The sequence below is a fragment of the Ictalurus furcatus genome, unplaced genomic scaffold (genome assembly GCF_023375685.1).
Source record: "Ictalurus furcatus strain D&B unplaced genomic scaffold, Billie_1.0 ctg2, whole genome shotgun sequence".
NCBI lineage: Eukaryota > Metazoa > Chordata > Actinopteri > Siluriformes > Ictaluridae > Ictalurus > Ictalurus furcatus.
Window position 1 is genome coordinate 1 of NW_026521045.1, and position 20,009 is coordinate 20,009.

Sequence of the window (20,009 nt, forward strand, 5' to 3'; positions counted from 1 at the left end):
CCACTCATCACTTTCAAACAGATTTGAGTAATCCAGACCTCTCATTTGTCAGAAACACTTTAAGTTCCTCCCGCAGCTCATACACACGGGCCAGCAACTTGTCACGCTACAACCATCGGACCTCCGTATGGAGCAATAAGGCTTTATGCTCCGCTCACATTTCCTCACACAAGATGCAAATATACGACTTTTCAAAGGTGTGCCTTTACAAAGTTCCCTATGTGCGCACAACATCATCCAACACAGGAACTAGTTCTGCTGGTAAAGTCTTTGCAACAAAGCTGTCACGGTGCAGAAAACAGTGTGTAACAATAAGATCTGGGTTTCTTTCCTTCACTCTGCTAACGAAGCCTTAGGTGTGCCCGACCATGGCTGCAGCTCCATCAGTGCAAACACTTGTGCAATTTTCCCACGCAAGTCCTCCCTGGTCAAGATATTCTGATGTGACCCAAAAAATTTCCTCTCCTGTTGTTTTTTCTGGCAGTGCCTTACAAAATAGGAAGTTTTCTCTAATGGCATCTCCATCCACAAAAACGCACATTGGCCAAGAGCTGAGAATATCCGTAGACTCATCAAGTTGCAACGCAAATTTCCTACTGATGCGTATCTTTTCCAAAACATGGCTTTCGATGTCTGTAGACATGTCATCAATATGTCTGGCGATTGTGTTATCTGAGAGCGGGAGTTTAGATACGTCTTTAACTGCGTCAGGGCCGAGCATCTCGTTGACAGTGTCTTTGCCACAGTGTGGACTTTTTTCATTTAGCTACAAGTTCAGCAACTAGCTTTGAGGGCTTTCTAATTTACCTTTGTGGTTTTTCTCATTAATGTTGCCTGTTTTGTGTTTTCATGCAGGCAAACAAAATAGTCCATCGGCTTGTTTTGAAGCGACGGGTGTTTCGCTTGGAGATAGCGTTTAAGCTTGCTTGGCACCATGGCGCTATTGGACAGCTTCTCGCCACACACCAAGCATAATGGAGTCGGGGTCATCTCATCGTTGTGAAAGTAAATCCTAACGAAAGATAACTTTCACTGTATTGCCTCGAGCTCACCGTCTTTGCTTTCTTTTTACCACCACTCATACTAGGCCCTTCACCTGGGTCACAATCTTGTCCAGGGCCCAGTTTGGAGTTTGCATTTTTCCTTTTTAAAAACTTCTCCATCAGTGCCACCACGACCTGTCGCATGCGTCACTAATTCTCTTGTCTCTAAGAAGGTAGGAGGCAATTACCTACTGCCACCTAGACGAATATTACATTACTCTCCCAGTCACTATATTACAGCACAGACACTCAACCATGGCTTATTATTTGCAGATAATAATTAATAAATTTTAATAAAAAAGATTTTAAGACTAAGTGAAATTGGACAATTTCTCACAGCACACCTGACGATCTCTCACGACACACTAGTGTGCCACGGCACAGTGGTTGAAAAAACACTGCTCTACGGTATGTAGACTGTATTACATGCGTGTTGAGCAGAGAGGAGATATTATAATATTATACAGTATCTGGAAATATAGTGTGTGACTGCTGCTGAAATAAGGAAGAGACTTAGGATTCTCCTTTTCAAATCTGAAACCAAATTGCTGAATCAGCACAATACTTACCTGAAAAGCTCACTCTGCGAAGTCTTTGAAGTCTGGGTTGATTCCAGGCCAATGCACAGCAGAGTTTTTGAATATTGAGCCTTCACTCAAAGAACTTTAAAAGCCTTATCAATGCTGCTGAAATATACAAGAGACTTAGGATGCTCCTTTTCTATTTTGAAACCAAACTGTTTAATCCAAACAATACTTAATGAAAAGCACACTCTGCATTGTCGTTGATCCTTTAAGATAAGCATTGGTGGTTCAGTGGTCGAATTCTGACCTGCCACACATGAGGCCAGGTTCGATTCCCCGCCAATGCACAACTGGGTTTTGAGATATTGAGCCTTCACCCAAAGAACTCCACAAGCCTTATTTATTCTGCCAAAAAAAGGGTAGCAGACACAGTCCATGTTGCTCAAATATACAAGAGCCTTAGGATGCTCCTTGTCAATTTTGAAACCAAATTGCTAAGTCAGCACGATACTTACCTGGAAAGCACCCTCTGTGAGTCCGGGTTAGATTCCAGGCCAATGCACAACTGAGTTTTGGAGACGTTTGCGGTGCAAGAGCCTTCACCCAAAGAACTTTACACGCCTTAACAATTCTGCCCAAACTAGGGTACTCCGTGCTGCTGAAATATGGAAGAGACTTAGGATTCTCCTTTTCAATTATGAAACCAAATTGCTGAATCAGCACAATACTTACCTGAAAAAAAGCACACTCAGCAGGGTCTTTGAAGTCTGGGTTTGATTCCCCACCAATGCACAGCAGAGTTTTGCATATGGAGTCTTCACCCAAAGCACTTCACAAGCCTTATCAATTCTGCCCAAACTAGGGTAGTGGACGAGCTCAATGCTGCTGAAATATACAAGAAATTCTCCTTTAGAATTTTAAACCAAATTGCTGAAGGAACGCAATACTCGTCTGTAAATCGCACCCTGCAAAGTCTTTGGTTCTTTAAAATAAGCATTGGTGTTTCAGTGGTAACATTTTCACCTGCCATGCAGGAGGCCCGCGTTCAATTCCCAACCAATGTACAGCAGAGTTTTGACTATTGAGCCTTCACCCAAAGAACTTTACAAGCCTTATCAATTCTGCCCAAACTAGACGAACTCCATGCTGCTGAAATATACAACAGACTTAGGATGCTCCTTTTCAATTCTGAAACCAAATTGCTGAAGCGCCACAATACTTACCTGAACAGCACACTCTGCGAAGTCTTTAGCTTATTAAACTAAGCATTGGTGGTTCAGTGGTAGAATTCTCGCCCGCCACGCGGGAGGCCAGGTTCAATTCCTGGCCAATGCAGAAGTGACTTTGGAAGTTAAGCCTTCACCAAAAGAACATTACAAACCTTATCATTTCTGCCCAAACTAGACGAACTCCGTGCTGCTGAAATACACAAGAGACTTAGGATGCTCCTCTATTTTGAAACCAAACTGTTTAATCAGAACAATACTTAATGAAAAGCACACTCTGCACTGTCGTTGATCCGTTAAGATAAGCATTGGTGGTTCAGTGGTAGAATTCTCACCTGCCACGCGGGGGCCAGTCACACGTAGGTGTAGAGCACTGACTAGCCAATAGAAAGTGAGGAAAATGAAGGAGGAGGGTCGGACGACCCTAACGTAAAACATCGGTTCAAAATATTTATATTATATTATCTGTTACATATTGTATCTATGTAATTTTTTAAAAGCGGCATTGTCAACATTTACTCTTTCGATACTCTTTCAGGGTGTAAAATTAACTGTTAAAGAAGAATGTTGAAATTAACAGCTTGGTCAAAATTAAAATAACTATCTAAATAATATATGCAGAGTGTGTTATAGTAAGTTATTGAAAATGTTATTGCAAATAAGGACTAAGATTTTAAAACACTTACAAATACAAGCTAGATAAAACATATTTACAAATACACAGGACAATTTTGTTTGTTTTTTAAAATACAATGTTGTCTATACACAATTCCACAATGGTAGAGAGAGAGAGAGCGAGCCACAGAAAAAGTAGAATGCGATTCATGGACAACAGTATTACACAGGATTTGTAACTATTTACCCAAAATTCAACCTTGTGCTTGGCTTGCAATCAGACATGCCATGCACAGAACCATAAATATTGTGTTTCACAACAAAGTTATTTTCTCTTTTCAACAATCCACCTCTGGCTCTCAGCCTCATAGAATGAGGACTGCTGAAACTCTGCCCATGTCGTCTCTGCATTCATTCCCTGTACTTGATACAGGGAGAGCACTTTAGAAGGACAGTAAATGTATTTGCCTGCCGCTCCAGGGAAACCAGTGTGGATATGAGGGCTATTGGGTCCTTGTTTTAGTGGCTGGTGGCAGAAACCTGCACAGATGACCAGAAGGCCCTCTGCAGAGTATGCCTCAAAGACTTTCCTGGAGCAGTAGAAGTATTTAACATCACCAGCCTGCTAAAAGAAATATACAGAGGAGCCATCACCATGTAATGAGAATTTGGCTGACCACAAGCTAAACAGGATCTAATTTGTTTTTTTGGTGTCTTCTCAACTGCTGCCTGTGTCAGAGGTACGTCTTCAGGAATACCACTAGCAGGTGGATTGAATGGAGCGGGTGGCTGTATTGTTCCTGACCACATCTTTTCTTTGAGGTGTTGACTTCTCTTGCAAAGAAGGATTGTCTTTAATGCTTCTTGGCCTCTTCAGATGAGCCCCAAAGTAAATGACCTGATGGGCCTCTCCTGAAGGACACGTTGATTCTCCCAGGGATTTTTTTTTTTTCTTCATGCTGATGGCCTGAATAGTACCCATAGATATGAACAATTAACATAAATAAATATATAAAAAGAATTTACATAGTTATGTATTGTTTTGTTAAAGTAAAATTATGGTAACTGATTCTTTTAAAATAACTTGACAGGTTTCATGTTAGAGTAAAAGATCAATGACCCAAAATTTAATTATACAACTATTGAAAAGATACACATCTACTCTAATATATTCTAACTTAATCTAACATAACTGTGATCTGCTCACTTGTTACCAAAAAGACTTTATTTTACTGTGTGTTTGACTACTGAACAAACAACAGACACTGAACAGTAGACAACAGAAATTTCACTCGGCATACAAACGTATAATGATATTCCTGAATTGACACTACATATATAGTTTAAACCATTCAAATGATATTCATAATATACCGATGTTTCTTATGAGTAAATAAGCAATTTTATTATTTTAAGTCGCTTTGGATAAAAACGTCTGCTAAATGAATAAATCTAAGTGTACAGTTCACTTTACCTGCCGCCTAATAGCGCTTTTTTCTCAGGTAAAATGATGAATGTTAATCACTGTCTGGGGAAAAAAGAAATAAACAAAAAGATGAAAGCCGAAAAAATAAAGCCAATAAAGTATTAACTGGTTTTCGTGATAGCGGAGGCAATTCAAAATGTAGATCTTCAAAAAAACAAACAAACAAACAAACAAACAAAAAAAAAACACCAAGCTTCGGAACAGCGCCATGGAATCAACACGTGGTGAAAAATATATTGCATCCGTAGTGATAAGGACTACCATTGAGAATTAACTGGAAAAGTTAAGCAGAACTACTTTCAGCTAATTACCCTGGCAGCAGTGGGATTTGAACCCATGCCTCCGAAGAGACTGGAGCCTCAACCCAGCGCCTTGGACCACTCGGCCACACCACCCCAGGACAACGTGGTGGTTTACCCGTCCGTGGTAAGAAGGTGACCGGGTCATTCCACCGGACAACAAGAAATCTGGCATGGGCGCGACAAATGGGCTGTTGTGAGACTCAAGTGCCTTTCGCTTAACCAGCTCTGGCGGAGACATCTAACCATTTCCAGCTGAAGACAGAGCTAAGGCCTGGCCTTTTGGACGCGATTCGTCTAGGCTTAAGACCCCATGGTCCACGGTCACATCGGTAGTGTTTGCGGAAGAGCTCTTCTGCCATGACCTTACATCCCACTTACGGTGGGGCTTAAAAGTTTGTGAACCCTTTAGAACCTTCTATACATCTTCATTACCAGGACCTAAAACATCATAAGATTTTCACACAAGTATTAAAAGTAGATAAAGAGAACCTAATTAAAGGATCCAGACAAAAATATTACACATGGTCATTTATTTATTGATGAAAATGATCCAATATTGCATACCTGTGAGTGGCAAAAGTATGTGAACCTTTGCTTTCAGTATCTGGTGTGACCTCAGTGTGCAGCAACAACTGCAAACAAACGTTTCCGGTAACTGTTGATCAGTCCTGCACGTCAGCTTGGAGGAATTTTAGCCCATCCCTCATTACAGAACAGTTTCATCTCTAGGATGTGGGTGGGTTTACAGCAGCTGTGGCCAAAAAACATTCTAGCAGTTTTTGACATGTACATGTATTTCATCAGCACTGCTACAAGCTTATTTTTTCCCCCGTAACACTAATATAGCCTTATTCTGTTTACTCAGAAAGACTATAACTTTATTTTCAGTTCCTTTCCTTAACTTCAGTCACTTCCTCACTGAAACCTATAATCAGAATAACTCCAAAGCTCAGGTCTAAGCCTAAGTCTCCACTCTAAATCATGTGTCTAGAACACAGGCTCTGAACTCTTATCTAACACATTTGGTGTTTTATCTGCTCTAAAGCACCCACCTCAGCTCGTGCAGGCCGCTTGATTAGCTGATGACTTGAATCAGGTGAGTTTGGTGCAGGTTCTAATTGAACATCCTCAGGAGTGTAAAGAAGCCTCTCTCTAATATCTTTCTTACCGGTTCAATTCCAACTTCAGCACCACCCCAAGAAAGCACTGCATGTTAGTAGTGTTCAGGGTCACTATCTAAACTGATAGTCTATTCACACACACTAGCACTAATACACTTCACATCCAGTATTTCCTTCTCTAATGTAGTGGGTTCATTGGTAACAGGTTTGTCTGATTAGTATTCTGGAGAAGGTTAACAATGTCGGTGTGTTGGTTCGGAGTTGTAGTTTGTGTTTGCCATGTTTGTAGTCTGAGGTGCATTCTGGGAAACGGAGTCGCTGGTTTGTTGTGACATGACAATGACACTTGAGAGTTTACTGTTCAAGACTCAGAATTACTATACATTACTATAATTAGCATCAAGCTGCACATGACATTTTATGAAAGTAGTACTATGTTTTTTCTCATTTACCGGTACCTCATACAGTCAAAAGGTTATTGAATTTTAATTATTTTTCTTAAAAATAAAATTAAAAAATGTAAAAACTGAGTTGTGTCGTGGAAATTAGACAACACTTGCAGACTCGTCCTCTGAGGTGAAAAAGGTCTATTACAGAAAGATGGTTAATACAGCATAGAAGAAGTATCCCAGAAGACAAAAAAATTTACATGATCATCCTGTTTACAACGTTTACAGCCAGGCTCTTAATGCATGCTGTTACCTTCTTGAGCATCAGTGAATGTTTGCACCTTTTGGAATAGTCGTGTACGAGTCCTTCGATTGTCCTCAGTGTGAAAAGATGGATCGGAACATCATATAACCGCTACTGGAAAGGGCTAAAATATGCAGGAAAAGCAAAGTATGTGAAGGACCTGGAGGATTTTTCTGAAGAACAGTGGGCAGTTTAACTGCTCAGGACAAACAAGGGACTCATGAACAACTATCATAACACATAAAAAGAGTCCTGGATCATTCAGGTAACGACACACAGTATTAAGAATCAAACGTGTGTAAACTTTTGAATGGGGTAATTTTGATTAATTCAGCTATTATCTTGTGGACTATATGTAAACATCTGTTATGTGAAATAGCTTATTCATGGCGGTACTAAATAAGAAACTTAGGATTTTTATGATCAATCTTATTTTGTTAAGAGTATTAAGATTTTGTAGATTCTGCAAGGGGTATGTAAACTTCTGACCGCAACTGTATAGCCACCCAGCTACCAACACACACACACACAATTTCAACCACTTAAAAACAGCAAGGACTTTTATAAACAATCAAAAATAGACTATAATATGAACATTTTAACAAATTAACAAAGACACCACAGTTAAAACACTCTAAATACCTTCTTTTTGCAAAAGTTTTCAAAAGTCTTCTCTTGCGCCCGCACTCTCGATCTGATGCCAGCTGGAGCCACCTCTTCATGGTCCCCTCAACCTCCATCTCTGCAGCTTTAGCCGTGAAGAGGTTTCTATGAACATTGGAAGAAAGCAATACATATCGTAAGGTTATTATGAATCTTAAGCATTAATTACATTTATACCATGGTCAGTGTGAATATTGGATTCTGAATGGCTGGAAGGTGTGCATTATAACCGTTTATTGCACAGGTAGTTCCAGTCAGTTTGATCACTGTGAGCATTTCTAGATCAACGCACAGCCTACATGCACACACAAACACACACACGCACAGACACTCGAGCGTACAGAGACATTCGTGAACACACATTCATACACACAGACACTTCTTGCCGGCACTGTCTGCAACTTTAACAAAAAAAATAGCTTTGCTGGTGAAAAGTTACATTATATTTCTCAGCAATGAGGTGTTACCATCACTGTTTGTGAAGTAATTCAACTCTCAGTTTTACTACACTACTGCTGCGCAACACTGACTATGTTTACATGGACAGCAGTAATCTAATTATTGACCTTACTCTGAGTAAGATAATAACGTGATTAAGGTGTTTACATGAGTCACTTTTAGAATACTCCTGTCATGTTCCCATTTTACATGTTATAGAACATAATTAGATTAACAGCCCGCGTCATTACGTCACCGCGCCACGCCGTCCGACGTCCCTCCAGAATTTCACGTATCAAGATACAGTTCGTCTTCGTTATGGTATAGTATACAGTTTTGGGTGTTTTTATTTAATTTTTTTATGAACGCTTTAAGCGCAGTTATTTATTTGTCATGCTGTATGTGCAAATAGACAACTGCTTGAAGCCGTGAGCTGCATCCCAAACCGTGCACTTAGCGTCTCTATAGTAGCCGAGATAGATGTATTTTCCCCACTACAGGCCTATAGTAGGCAAGTATGCGGTTTGGGACGCAGCCGTGCTCTCTTGTTCGCCGTAAAATGTTGAGCACTGCCGTGTGTGTACGTGTCCTGTCGCAAAATGCGGTGAAAACTCACACGACGTTAATAATGTGATTCAGGTGTTTACATGTCTGTAATACACGTTGATAATGCGACTAAAACAGGAGTACTCGACATGTCTTAATTCGATTAGTGCTTACTTCGAGTAACTTGACTTTAATCAGATTAAGGTAATTAAAAATTGCTGTTTACATGGTAGTTTCTTAATCAAAGTATCGTCTTAATCGGGTTAACAGTGGATTGTTGTTGTCCATGTAAACGCACTGACTGACTGCTGAGAGGCACATGATGCAGGTAATTCATATATGCTTAATCTCTCTGTCTCTGATAGATATCTGTCAATTCATTCAAATAAATGTAATCTCATCACACTACTTTATCTCTGTGTCTGATTTATATCGGGCAAAATTCCAGATCTAACGACCTAACTAATAGAAATTAACTGTCATTTTAAACTTCTAATCAAAGTTTGTGCTTCTAAAATCAATGACAGCTTTAATGTTATTAATTGTGGAAAGACCATGGTATAAGCGGGGTAATCCATGGCTAGGTGACGATTTGAACGAGTGGTTCTTTTCCTCCACATCATGCACTAAAATCGTTTAATGCACATCTAGCTATTACCCCTTACATATCATCTGAGAGAGACAGCTAATTCTGTATGTAAACAGATATACTTACCAATCATGACCTCTCCAAGCTCGAGAGTGGCCAGTGAAGTCTTTCCATTGACTCCCCTCCAATTGAGGTTCTTTGCCAGGGAGTTAGCAATCACCCTCTTCAATATGCGCCAGGTGCAGTCAAGCACATCTGCCCTGTCAATAAGCGTCAACCAGTTTACCCGAAACCGATGATTTTTAAAACAATAATATAATATAAAATAATATAAAATATAAATAATTAATAAGCATGTATTGCCTCGTTAACTGTGTCAGTGCTTCTCACTACTCCTGCAGTTACCCTGCCCTGTGTGCTTTCCATGTTTTGCTCCTCTACCAAAGATTAGGTCATAACTGTTCCCTCATATCAAAGTGGTGTTGAATGTTGTGCTTTGAGTACGAGTGTGTCACCTTGAGAAAACAAACACTCTCAGTAGCTGTGTAATTGTGCAAACAATTGTTAACAAAAAAAGAAAAAAATTCTCACCAGTTTTTGCTTGCAATCTGGGCTCTGTTGCATCCTTTGCTCCAGACTATGCAGTTGAGGAAGATCTTGCAGGGCAGTAAATCTTCATCAGTATCCAAAGACTGCACCTGGAACACCTGTAGTTGAAGCAAGCTCAGTGGTTTGTTGGTCCAGCACCATCTCTAATTTAGTCAACACCTCCCTCAGCATGGCTATGGTAAAGAAGTTAACAATATTTACAAATGATACACACTACAAAACTGTACAACTCCATCCTCAGTCTTATTCCTAACCTACACAAATTCAAGTAAGATGGCTGAGTGGAAATCACGGTTAATTAATACCTACAAAAGAAAGTCAATCAGAAAGCAGGAGAATACTTGGTACTGCCGGTACTGAAAAAAAAACTTATCGTATCATTCTTTTTAAAATTTTAGTATCAACTTGGTACAGATACTTTTGACATCACAACTTACCAATTACAACATCCTTGAATTGCAGGGATGCCAAGGATATTTTCCCATTCATTTGTAACAGATAGCTGCCCAGTGACAGGGGTGGCTGTGGATCAGGTGGTAGAGCGGGTTGTCCACCAATCGTAGGGTTGGCGGTTTGATTCCCAGCCAGCATGACTCCACATGCCAAAGTGTCCTTGGGCAAGACACTGAACCCCAAGTTGCTCCCGATGGCAAGTTAACGCCTTGCATGGCAGCTCTGCTACCATTGGTGTGTGAATGGGTAAATGAGACACAGTGTAAAGCGCTTTGGATAAAAGCGCTATATAAGTGTGCCATTTACCATTTTACCATTTAGTGACGCAGAAGCGGAGTCTGTTCCATTCCGTGGTGTTTTAATTAACGGAAGTAAAAAAAGAGATGAAGAGAAGGGTGGGGTCTTAGGAAGCAATGAAAAGAACAGGTGACTAGGTGAGAGAAAGCGGGACGCGGAAATGAGAGCCAGGTGGGAATGGCGGAACTGATGGTGTGCGTTTGCCAAGGACCATGCTAATGCTCTTACTGTGGATTATAACCTTGTGGATATTGATTCAGGTGGCTGGCGAACACTTCGGGAATATTCTGCCAAGGTGAATAAACAAGCGAGCGGAGTTTTGAGGGTTCGGAGGCACATCACGGGTTTGAGGTCCTTTCTTCAATACTTTTGTGGAGAACCAGTATGTTTAAATCGTTGGATGTTACTGTCTGTAAAAAACTCCGAGTGTTAAGTGGAATCTGACTGCCGGTTTCCCATGCTTTCGGGTTCACGAACTCCCGTACGCCTAAATCACCGCCATTGAAGTGCAGCTTTTAAAGTGAACAACTTTTTTGTTTTGGTTAAGAATTATTTTGGGGTTAAATGTTTTTTGTTCTGCCTTTTGTGTGTGAAAATTTTCTTTTATGAATAGAGCCTTGTTTCCTTATGGGTGCGTTTATTAATCCCACGTAGGGGAACTTTTTGGTTTTCATTATTTCGGTTTCTATGACTGAAACGATCTGTATTTTCTTATATTTATTGCATAAATAATAATAAACTTATTTTGTAAGAATTGAGTAGCCTTATTCTGAGTGATGTCCAAATTATAAGTTATAAGTGACTGTTAATTTGAACTGTCTGGCGTCCAAACCCCATAAGGTACCACGCTACAGAGTGGCGCCCAAATGGGGACCGAACCGTAAGATTTAGAAAGTTTAGTTGGGGTACTGAACTTAACAGACTTGGACATTTGCATTATTGATGGACTTGACCATTGTTAATTATTGTGAAATACAGTGTGTACATATATTTTCAGTTTTTCTGGTTGGTGTTTACATGAAATGTATGGTTATTGAGAACATTCAGGAGTCTGTGTAACTACTTGCTGCTCTGTATTGTTTCTCTTATTCCCTGGCCATGTCTACCCCTACCCCTCGAATCAAGCGCATCATTACTCTTGTCTTCTTGATGAAGGAAAGAGCCAGGCTTCCACATTCAGTGGAAAAGCAGAGACTGCCTGTGATTTTGCAAGCAGCTGTTATCTGCCTTGCTCCAAAAGCTCAATGGAAGGGAAACCGCTCCCAGCCTTTTTCGGGCGTAGACCTCTTGCTGATAGGTGAACTTGGCGACCAGTACTTTACGGAAAATTTTCCAGTCACGCACAGAGTCTTATTGAGCAACGAAAGAGCCAGGCTTCCACTTTCTGTGGAAAACCAGAGACTCCCTTTCATTTTGTAAGCAAATGTTAACTGCTTTGCTACAAAAGCACAAACGAAGGAAATCTGCTCTGTCCAAGGTCTCGCTTTCCGGCTGTTTCTAGAGGACCTGATCCTACAGTGATGACAACCGGTCAGTTATTAAAGCAAAGTTCAAAATTTCTAGCTTGTTTCTGCCCAGTCTCGAACCAGGGACCTTTTGCATGTGAAGCAAATGTGATAACCACTACACTACAGAAACCACAACAGAAGTGCCCTTTAGCTGTTGCCTATGGTCTGCTGATGAGAAGAGCACATACTTAAACTTTTGTTCAGCAGAGTTGAACTGTCTAGCGTGGCATTGGTGGTATAGAGGTGAGCATAGCTGCCTTCCAAGCAGTTGACCCGGGTTCGATTCCCGGCCAATGCACAGATTGTAACTTGGAGCTTCTGGAGGTGCTTTATGGTAGTTGGCACAAAAGGAAGGAATCACCTACCTGAAAATAAATGGGTCAACCTAATGTGCCATAGGCTTCTTGGCAGGCCTCCCACAACTCTTTCTGCTTCCCACTTGAATTCTTAGTGCTTATTTGCTGTTTGTAAACACACAATATCCAATATGACATGAAGTGCATTCACACTTATTTACAGTTAATGAGCTGACTGACACTGCATTGATTCCACAAGGGAGGTATATGCTGACATGTATGCACTTAGGTTCACTCTTATGCAATTATTTAAATGTTCATCTGTCAGTCTTGTTCTGAATTTAGATTCGATCATGTTCATATCAGAAAACGCTGCTTCACAAAGGTCTGTAGATCCAAATAAAGCAGATGCTTTGAGGGCAGCTTGGTGAATGTTCTTGTAGTTTTCTGGGTCTACAAGTCTCCAGAAATGTTGTGAATGTTGCTGAGATTTCAGCTGGATATGATTTTGGAGATTAATAACCTCCAACTCCATCTCTACAGCATTGACATTGAACAGTTCAGCCATCTGCTTTGAAATGTGATCCATGTCTATCTCCATGAAAGACTTGGCAACAAATGCCACACATATCTCAAGATTTTCAAAATCACTGAACCTTTCCTCAGATTCCTGCCCAAGCCTGGACAGGAGGTCACAATACTCGAGTACATCCAAAACTTTGGTTGCATTTGCATGGCTTTCTTTCTATCTTTACCAATGAAAGGAAGTGTTGCAATCTTTTGTTTTTCAATTGCTGAAGGTAAAATGACAGTTTTGCTTTAAATACCTTCACAGCACTGATCATATCACATATGGTTTTGTCTTTACCTTGTAACTGAAGATTGAGCTGATTCAGTTTCTCTGTCACATCAGCCAAGAATGCAAGATCAAGCAGCCATCAGACAACAGTTTAGTGTCCTCCCCCCCTTGGTTCCATTAAAGCCTTAATTTCACTCACCAAGGAAATAAAACGGTGAAGTACCTTACTCCTACTCAACCATCTGACTTCTGTATGAAGGAGATCGCCATAATCTGCAGAAATTTTGAATACAAATTCTTACATTCAGCCATAATCCAGTCCAGACATTCCGTCATCTGCTCCGTGCAGCACTGCTTCATACACGCTGTAGGAGAAAATAAAGACTTCAGATCATCATCACCATCATCACCACCATTATCACCATCATCATCATCATCATCGTCCTCATAATCATCATCATTGTCGTCATTGTCATCATTGCCATCATTGTCACCCTCATTGCCGTCATCATCATAGTCACCGTCATCATCGTTGTCACCATCATCGTAATCATAATCGTCATCGTTCTCATCATCGTAATCATAATCACCATCATCGTCATCTTCGTCGTCACCATCATCGTAATCATCATCATCATCATCATCGTCACCATCATCGCCGTCATATCATCGTCATCATCATCACCATCGTTATCATCATCATCGTCGCCGTCATCATCATCTTCATCATCATAATAATCACGTCATCAACATTGTCATCATCATGGTCATAGTCATCATCTATCGTCATCATCATCATCGTCACCATCATCGTCATCATGATCATCATCGTCAACATCATCGTCGTCATCAACATCGTCAACATTGTCACCATGATCATCACACTCCAATGCCCTCCAAAACCATAAAAAAATAATTAAAAAAAAACCAGAAAACCTCTGAAACCCTCTGAAATGCTAAAAAACTCAAAACCCAAAAAACCCGCCAAAACAGTCCAAAAACCCCTCAAACCCTCCAAACCTGAAAAAACTCTCCAAAAAAAAAAACCCCTCAAAACCCCAAAAGTTGCAGCTTTATTACAGATGTGTTGAAAATGTTTAATTTCTCAAGGGTTTACATTGGAGACCCCCTAATGGTCAAAAGAATAAAGACATGTAGAACTGCAGCACAGTAAACCTTTACTGTGTGTAAAGGCCAAGAAGAAATAAGCAGCTGATATACACATCAGATAAAGTAGTTCCTGAAGGAGCCGGGCCAGACTGGGACAGAAATTGGGACAGAAACTGGGTCTCACACCCACCCGGTCCTCCCCATACACAATAATACATGTTTGATGTGAACATTAATAAAGCTATTGACCTGTAGCTGCATGATTTCATGTACAGTGCCGCTGTCACGTGATTAGCTGAGTGTATATGGGCCATTGTTCCAGTGATACAATAGAGACTATAATAATTAGAAAATATATTTATAATTAAAATCTACATGTTAATATAGGAAATTTAAGTAAGACTAGTGAATTTAAACTCAATTTGCATATCCCTCATCAAAAAAAAGTTGAGCAGACACGACAGTACGTTTTTTTATTCATGAACACGCATATGTACATAAAATTAATCAGATCTCTACACTTAAAGGTCGTAAACCCTGTTACCTCAGTGTCAAGCCTGTTATCCTTGTGTAACCAGTGTTACCTCAGTGTCAAGCCTGTTACCCTTGTGTAAACAGCATTACCTCAGTGTCAACCCTATTACCCTTGTGTAAACAGTGTTACCCTCACGTCAACTATAAAGTTTGTATCTCCATGTGGTATTCGTGTACTGTGAAGTATCTGGTGTTAAATTTTGGGAAAATGAAGAAAACTAAAGTACAAGTTACACTCTAAACACAAGCTCCATTAAATCATCTTCAGAGAAATGCTGTTACTACAGACTTCGTATAGTAACTGATACTCTAGATAAATATCCCCGCTCATGCCAAGGGATCAAGTGGACACACACATTCATGATAAAAAGAGACTTTATTTACAGTTTACATTTTCATATCACTATAATTTGATTAAAATTGCACCTCTTATTTAACAGTTCAGATCAGTAGTTCATAGAGTACAGAAGATACCAATAAGGCCACATTGTGAAGCACACACACATAAAAGGACACATTTTGATATTTTGTAAAATTAGAATAATTTTAAGGTTTTTTTTTTTTTTTTTTTGAATAGCAAGCTTTTTGTGCCAATTGACAGGCGTGTCTGAGTCAGTGAGGGCGGAGCTTAAGTATAATCTGAACTGTATAACATTACCACTAGCTTCTGTTTTTATTTCTTTAGTATTTGTGGGCATAAAAGCCTGCCTATAATTAAACAGTATAATAGTTTAGTAATATCAGCTGTGCTAGCCCGTCACCTACCCACAGCACTAGTTAACATAGCGAACATTAACGTTACCTACCCAGCAGTCGCTATACAGCATTAAATAGATGATCAAGCTGAACAAGTGGAAAGAAAAGCTAACGGATGTCACATGATTAAGTTGAAAAAAAATTCACATAAGCTCCACCCATACTGAACCAGGAACACCTGTCACATGGCAAATTCAGTATATACGGACTGTGTGTGCGAGAAAGAGAGAGGTAATGCAACACATGTCCAGCAGAGGGAGCTGGTGAACTGTGTGTTTCTCCAGTACACACACCCCAGAGATAAAAGAGAAGAGAGATTTTCCTCCCATTAACCACAGCATGAGGTCATTAAATAACTCACACACAGAAATAAATAAAATGCATTTTTAAATCCAAACCTGTGACTGTAAATGTATGTATAGTGTATGTGAACATGTACGCATGTGCGTGTGTGTGTGTTTACAGTCACAGTGTGTTTCGCTGGTCTCCTAGCTGCGAGTTTCACTCTCAAAGGTGGGTTTATCGTAGTGCAGTGGCACTTCAAACACACTGCCTCCAAACCTGCAAGCCAATCACAGCACAGGGTACAGTCATTGAATAGAGCCTCCATATGGAAGCGTACCTCTGCACTGAGGAGCACGCCCTCCTAAACAGTTAGGGCAGCTACGAGAAAACAGGTTCCCAGTCCATCACTGAATGCAGAAATACATAACCAGAGCCATCTCTCCCTACAGCTCTTGCCTGGCGTCCCACTGAAGATTAGCAGGGTTGAGCCTGGCCAGTACTGGGAGACCTCCTGGGGAAAACTAAGCTTGCTGATGGAAGTGGTAATAGTGAGACCAGCAGGGTGGGCTCACCCTGTGGTCTGTGTGGGGTCTAATGCCCCAATATAGTGACGGGGACACTACTGTATAAACAGCACTGTCTTTTGGATGAGACATTAAACTGAGGTCCTGACTCTCTGTGGTCATTAAAAATATAAAACATAAATAAAAATAAATAAAAATAAAAAAAAAAGAGTAGGGGTATAACCCCAGTGTCCTGCCCAAATTCCCTCATTGGCCTTCTCGATCACCCCCTAATAATCCCCATCTCTGAATTGGCTACATCACTCTCTCCTCTCCACTAATAGCTGGTGTGTGGTGGGAGTTCTGGAGCACTATGACTGCTGTCCCATCATCCAGGTGGAGGATACACACTAGTGGTCTCCTCCCAGTGTAAAGCACTTTGAGTGTCTAGAAAAGTGCTATAGAAATATAACTGTAACCAAGTAACTTGAAGATGCCCCACCTGCCAGAGAAAATCACCATGAAACCTGCCCTGGATCTCCACAGGTCAACTCAGTGACAAGACCAAGACCAAAAACTGTCAGCCACTGTGAAGAACACCGCTGCTGAGCTATTCCCATTATATGGAGAAAAGTATTAGAACAGCAAGGACAATTATTTTGGTTTGCTATATACTGGAAACATTTGGGCTCGAGATCAAACGATGAATAGGAGTTGATTAACAAATTTAGATGTAAATATTAGGAAATTAAATTCAAACAACTTAAAATATGGCACCTTGTGTTTAAACCTACCCATTTTTCAAATGATCAAAAATATTGGAACATGTTTGGAATGTCCTAAAAATGACCGACATATCTCAAACCCAAATGTCTTCAGTGTATAGTAAAAACAAATCCTGGGCTTCAGAGGGAACTGTATTGACAGACCAGCGCACGTCCTGACACCATGTTTCCATCGAACCCAGGACAAGAATATCAGCGTTCTCACAAACCTTATGGCCTCTCGTCAGTTGAGCCACAATCTTGAATCTTTTTGTGGTCATGCTAGTATGTTTAGTCCAAATACAGGTGTGTGCTTCCAAAATAATACCCCCCCCCCCACACACACACACACACAGTGAACAAACTAGCTTATTAGCAGCAGCTTCTGGAATTCAGCAAGGCAGGCTGAAATACAGTGTGTGTGTGCACGCGCACTTCTCACCTTCATGTGTGTGGTCAGCAGGACCCAGCTGCTCTGTTGCATGCAGAGATTCATATCCAGAAAAGGCAGCATCGCTGTGTGAGAGACTCGGAGTTGGGGTGTATGCTGGAGACTGAGTCACAGTGTGTGTGAAAGTACTCAGTGCTGCTGGGAAACGAATGCAAAGCAGAAGTGACCATCTACATGTGCTGCTCCTTAACATCCGTCTCTAGAGAGATGAGAAACTCTCATGAATCCATTTACGCACACACCTCACCTCTACTCTGAGGGATTTGAGGATGTCACACGTACATCGGGCAGGTCCTGTGATCCATCAGCCATGGCTCAACATATGCCTTATGGAAGAAGTGACCACACAGACAGACAGACAGACAGACACACACAGGGTAAGACTGATAATGTGCTATGGACACAATTCTGTCTTGCAGGGTTTCAGAATGTAAAGTTTCTAGTCCAGAGCTCTGAGGTGTACACTGGCACTGCAGAGAATCCTGTACCCTCCTCACTCTCATCTCATGCAGTGCATTCTGGGAATTACAGTCTTACTGATATTCCACAAACTCCACATTTCAAGTCTACCAACAGTGTAACAGAGGTCATTTCCTACTGCCTAACTCATATTCTCTACCCCTAACCCCTTAACTCCAAAAGCCTAACCCCTAGCCCATTAGCACCAAGTGCTTGTGATCAGGGTGTGGTTCAGGAGGTATGGAGAGTTCAGTTCCTCGTTCTAAAGATATTGAGACCACAGTGTCAGAAACTGAAACTCCTCCACCTGGATTTTCTGCTGTCTGTGTTGTAAACAACATTAATCTGAATTTGACTAAACCAGAAGAAATAAATGTCACAGCGTCTCAGATTGTTTCCGAATAAGCAATCAGACACACCTCCCCACCAAACAATCAGCTTTAGGGTTACGGTACACTTTAGTATTTTTACTTTTAACTATATGTTTTCTTACTCTTCCTCAAATAGGGATGTTCTATGCGTAGTAAAAGGTCGGTTGTACCGGAGCCGAAGTTTCTCTTTTCTTTTTCTTGCTGAGTAAGAAAAGTCCAGAAAGCAGGAGGGCAGTTCTCAATAGAGGAATTGTTTTTGAAAGTTTTTGCTAGAATGCTTGCAATTTCTTTTTTGAAGTCAGGAGTGTGCCGTGCTGTTGTATTTGTATGTGTTGTATTTACAGTGACCAGCGTGTGCAGAAAGCGCAGGACCTGGTCCAGGCCGAGTCACAGCTGCACAGCCTCATGATGGACAGCGTTAATCAGAACTCAGGACCCAGTTGGCTCCCGCTGTCATGGCAACAGGGCCCAGACCAACACACGACGATGGATGATGTCAAAACCACGCCACCCTGCCATAACCTCAGCCCACCTGCCGTGGTGGATCTCACCCAATCAGGATCGGACGAGCTGGAGATGATGAGCATGGATGGAGGGATGGAGGTGAAGGATGAGCATGTGATGGATTTATCTACACAGGTGACAGGACAGTTATTTTGGACAAGTGTTTAAGAGCATAAATGATGAGGAGCGTTTAATCATAGAGGAGAAATCCGATCATACACACTCACTCAAATCAGACCTTGCACATTTCTCCTTTCATGCAATCAGATTAATCTGTAGTTCTGTTGGGAATTGAGTCAAACATACCAAAAGCATTATCAGAGGTGGACTTTGATTCAAAAGCCTGCATCGAGTTTGATGCTGATGCATCTAAACCTCTGCCATTGGAGCTATAGATGAATCTGACCCCACACCCAACAATGATAGTGGTAGGCAGAAATCAGTATATTTCACTGCAGCAGACAAGTCCTTGCTCTGCCCCACCAAGAAGAAAAAACTGCGAGTCATCTATGATGGTGAGGAAGAGGGGCATGAAGAAGAAGAAGAGGTGGAGAAACCTGTTTTGGCTAGCAGTCCACTAGCTCGCAGCTTCATGGGCCTCAGATCTTCCACACCCAAATCCATGCTGAATAATGGCACCAACCACAGATGCAGCATGAACACATCAATCGCATCACGACGCTCATGAGTAGAGTCACAGCTGCAGGATATGGAGGAGGAAGAGGAGGAACCAGAGACGAAAGAGGAAAAATTAGAGGAGTGGGAGGAGCCAGAGGACGAGCCAGAGCCTAGTGAACACATGGTTGAGTGCGAGGAGGAAGAGGAAGGTGATGGTAAAGAGCTTCACTGACGTTCAACTGGCCTCTAGTGAAGTTGTGCATCAGTGTGCAGCCACTGAAGTGCAGAGTCCAAATGATGTCAAACATCAAGAGGAATCGTTTGATTCACTGGTGCATTCTGGGAAACAGTGTTTGTCTGAAGGGAGGAAACAGGAAGCACTGGACTTTTTTCTGAAGGCCATTGACATTAACACTGGAGACAGTGAGATACAATTGCTCATCAGC

At 41.1% G+C, this 20,009-nt stretch overlaps 1 long non-coding RNA gene and 4 other non-coding genes across 9 annotated transcripts; 2 read left to right on the forward strand and 3 right to left on the reverse strand.

Moving 5' to 3' along the window:
• The first annotated feature begins 2,832 nt into the window (after nt 1-2,832).
• On the forward strand, nt 2,833-2,902 carry trnag-gcc (transfer RNA glycine (anticodon GCC)). The gene has a single exon. It is a non-coding gene; the product is annotated as a tRNA-Gly (tRNA).
• A 1,184-nt stretch (nt 2,903-4,086) lies between these two features.
• LOC128604594 (uncharacterized) lies at nt 4,087-19,935 on the reverse strand. Of its 5 annotated transcripts, none has more exons than XR_008385213.1 (5): nt 9,373-12,140; nt 7,653-7,778; nt 7,020-7,134; nt 4,883-4,936; nt 4,087-4,375 (listed from the first exon to the last, which is right to left on the reverse strand). It is a non-coding gene; the product is annotated as an uncharacterized LOC128604594 (long non-coding RNA). The 5 variants fall into 5 exon arrangements; XR_008385214.1 differs by lacking the exons at nt 4,087-4,375; nt 4,883-4,936 and adding exons at nt 13,511-17,746; nt 17,859-19,935 and having other exon boundaries at nt 6,819-7,134; nt 9,373-10,028; XR_008385211.1 differs by lacking the exons at nt 4,087-4,375; nt 4,883-4,936 and adding an exon at nt 13,511-19,935 and having other exon boundaries at nt 6,819-7,134; nt 9,373-10,028.
• trnal-gag (transfer RNA leucine (anticodon GAG)) lies at nt 5,208-5,289 on the reverse strand. Its single transcript has one exon. It is a non-coding gene; the product is annotated as a tRNA-Leu (tRNA).
• On the reverse strand, nt 12,171-12,243 carry trnav-cac (transfer RNA valine (anticodon CAC)). Its single transcript has one exon. It is a non-coding gene; the product is annotated as a tRNA-Val (tRNA).
• Nucleotides 12,340-12,411, forward strand: trnag-ucc (transfer RNA glycine (anticodon UCC)). Its single transcript has one exon. It is a non-coding gene; the product is annotated as a tRNA-Gly (tRNA).
• Nucleotides 19,936-20,009: the final 74 nt, after the last annotated feature.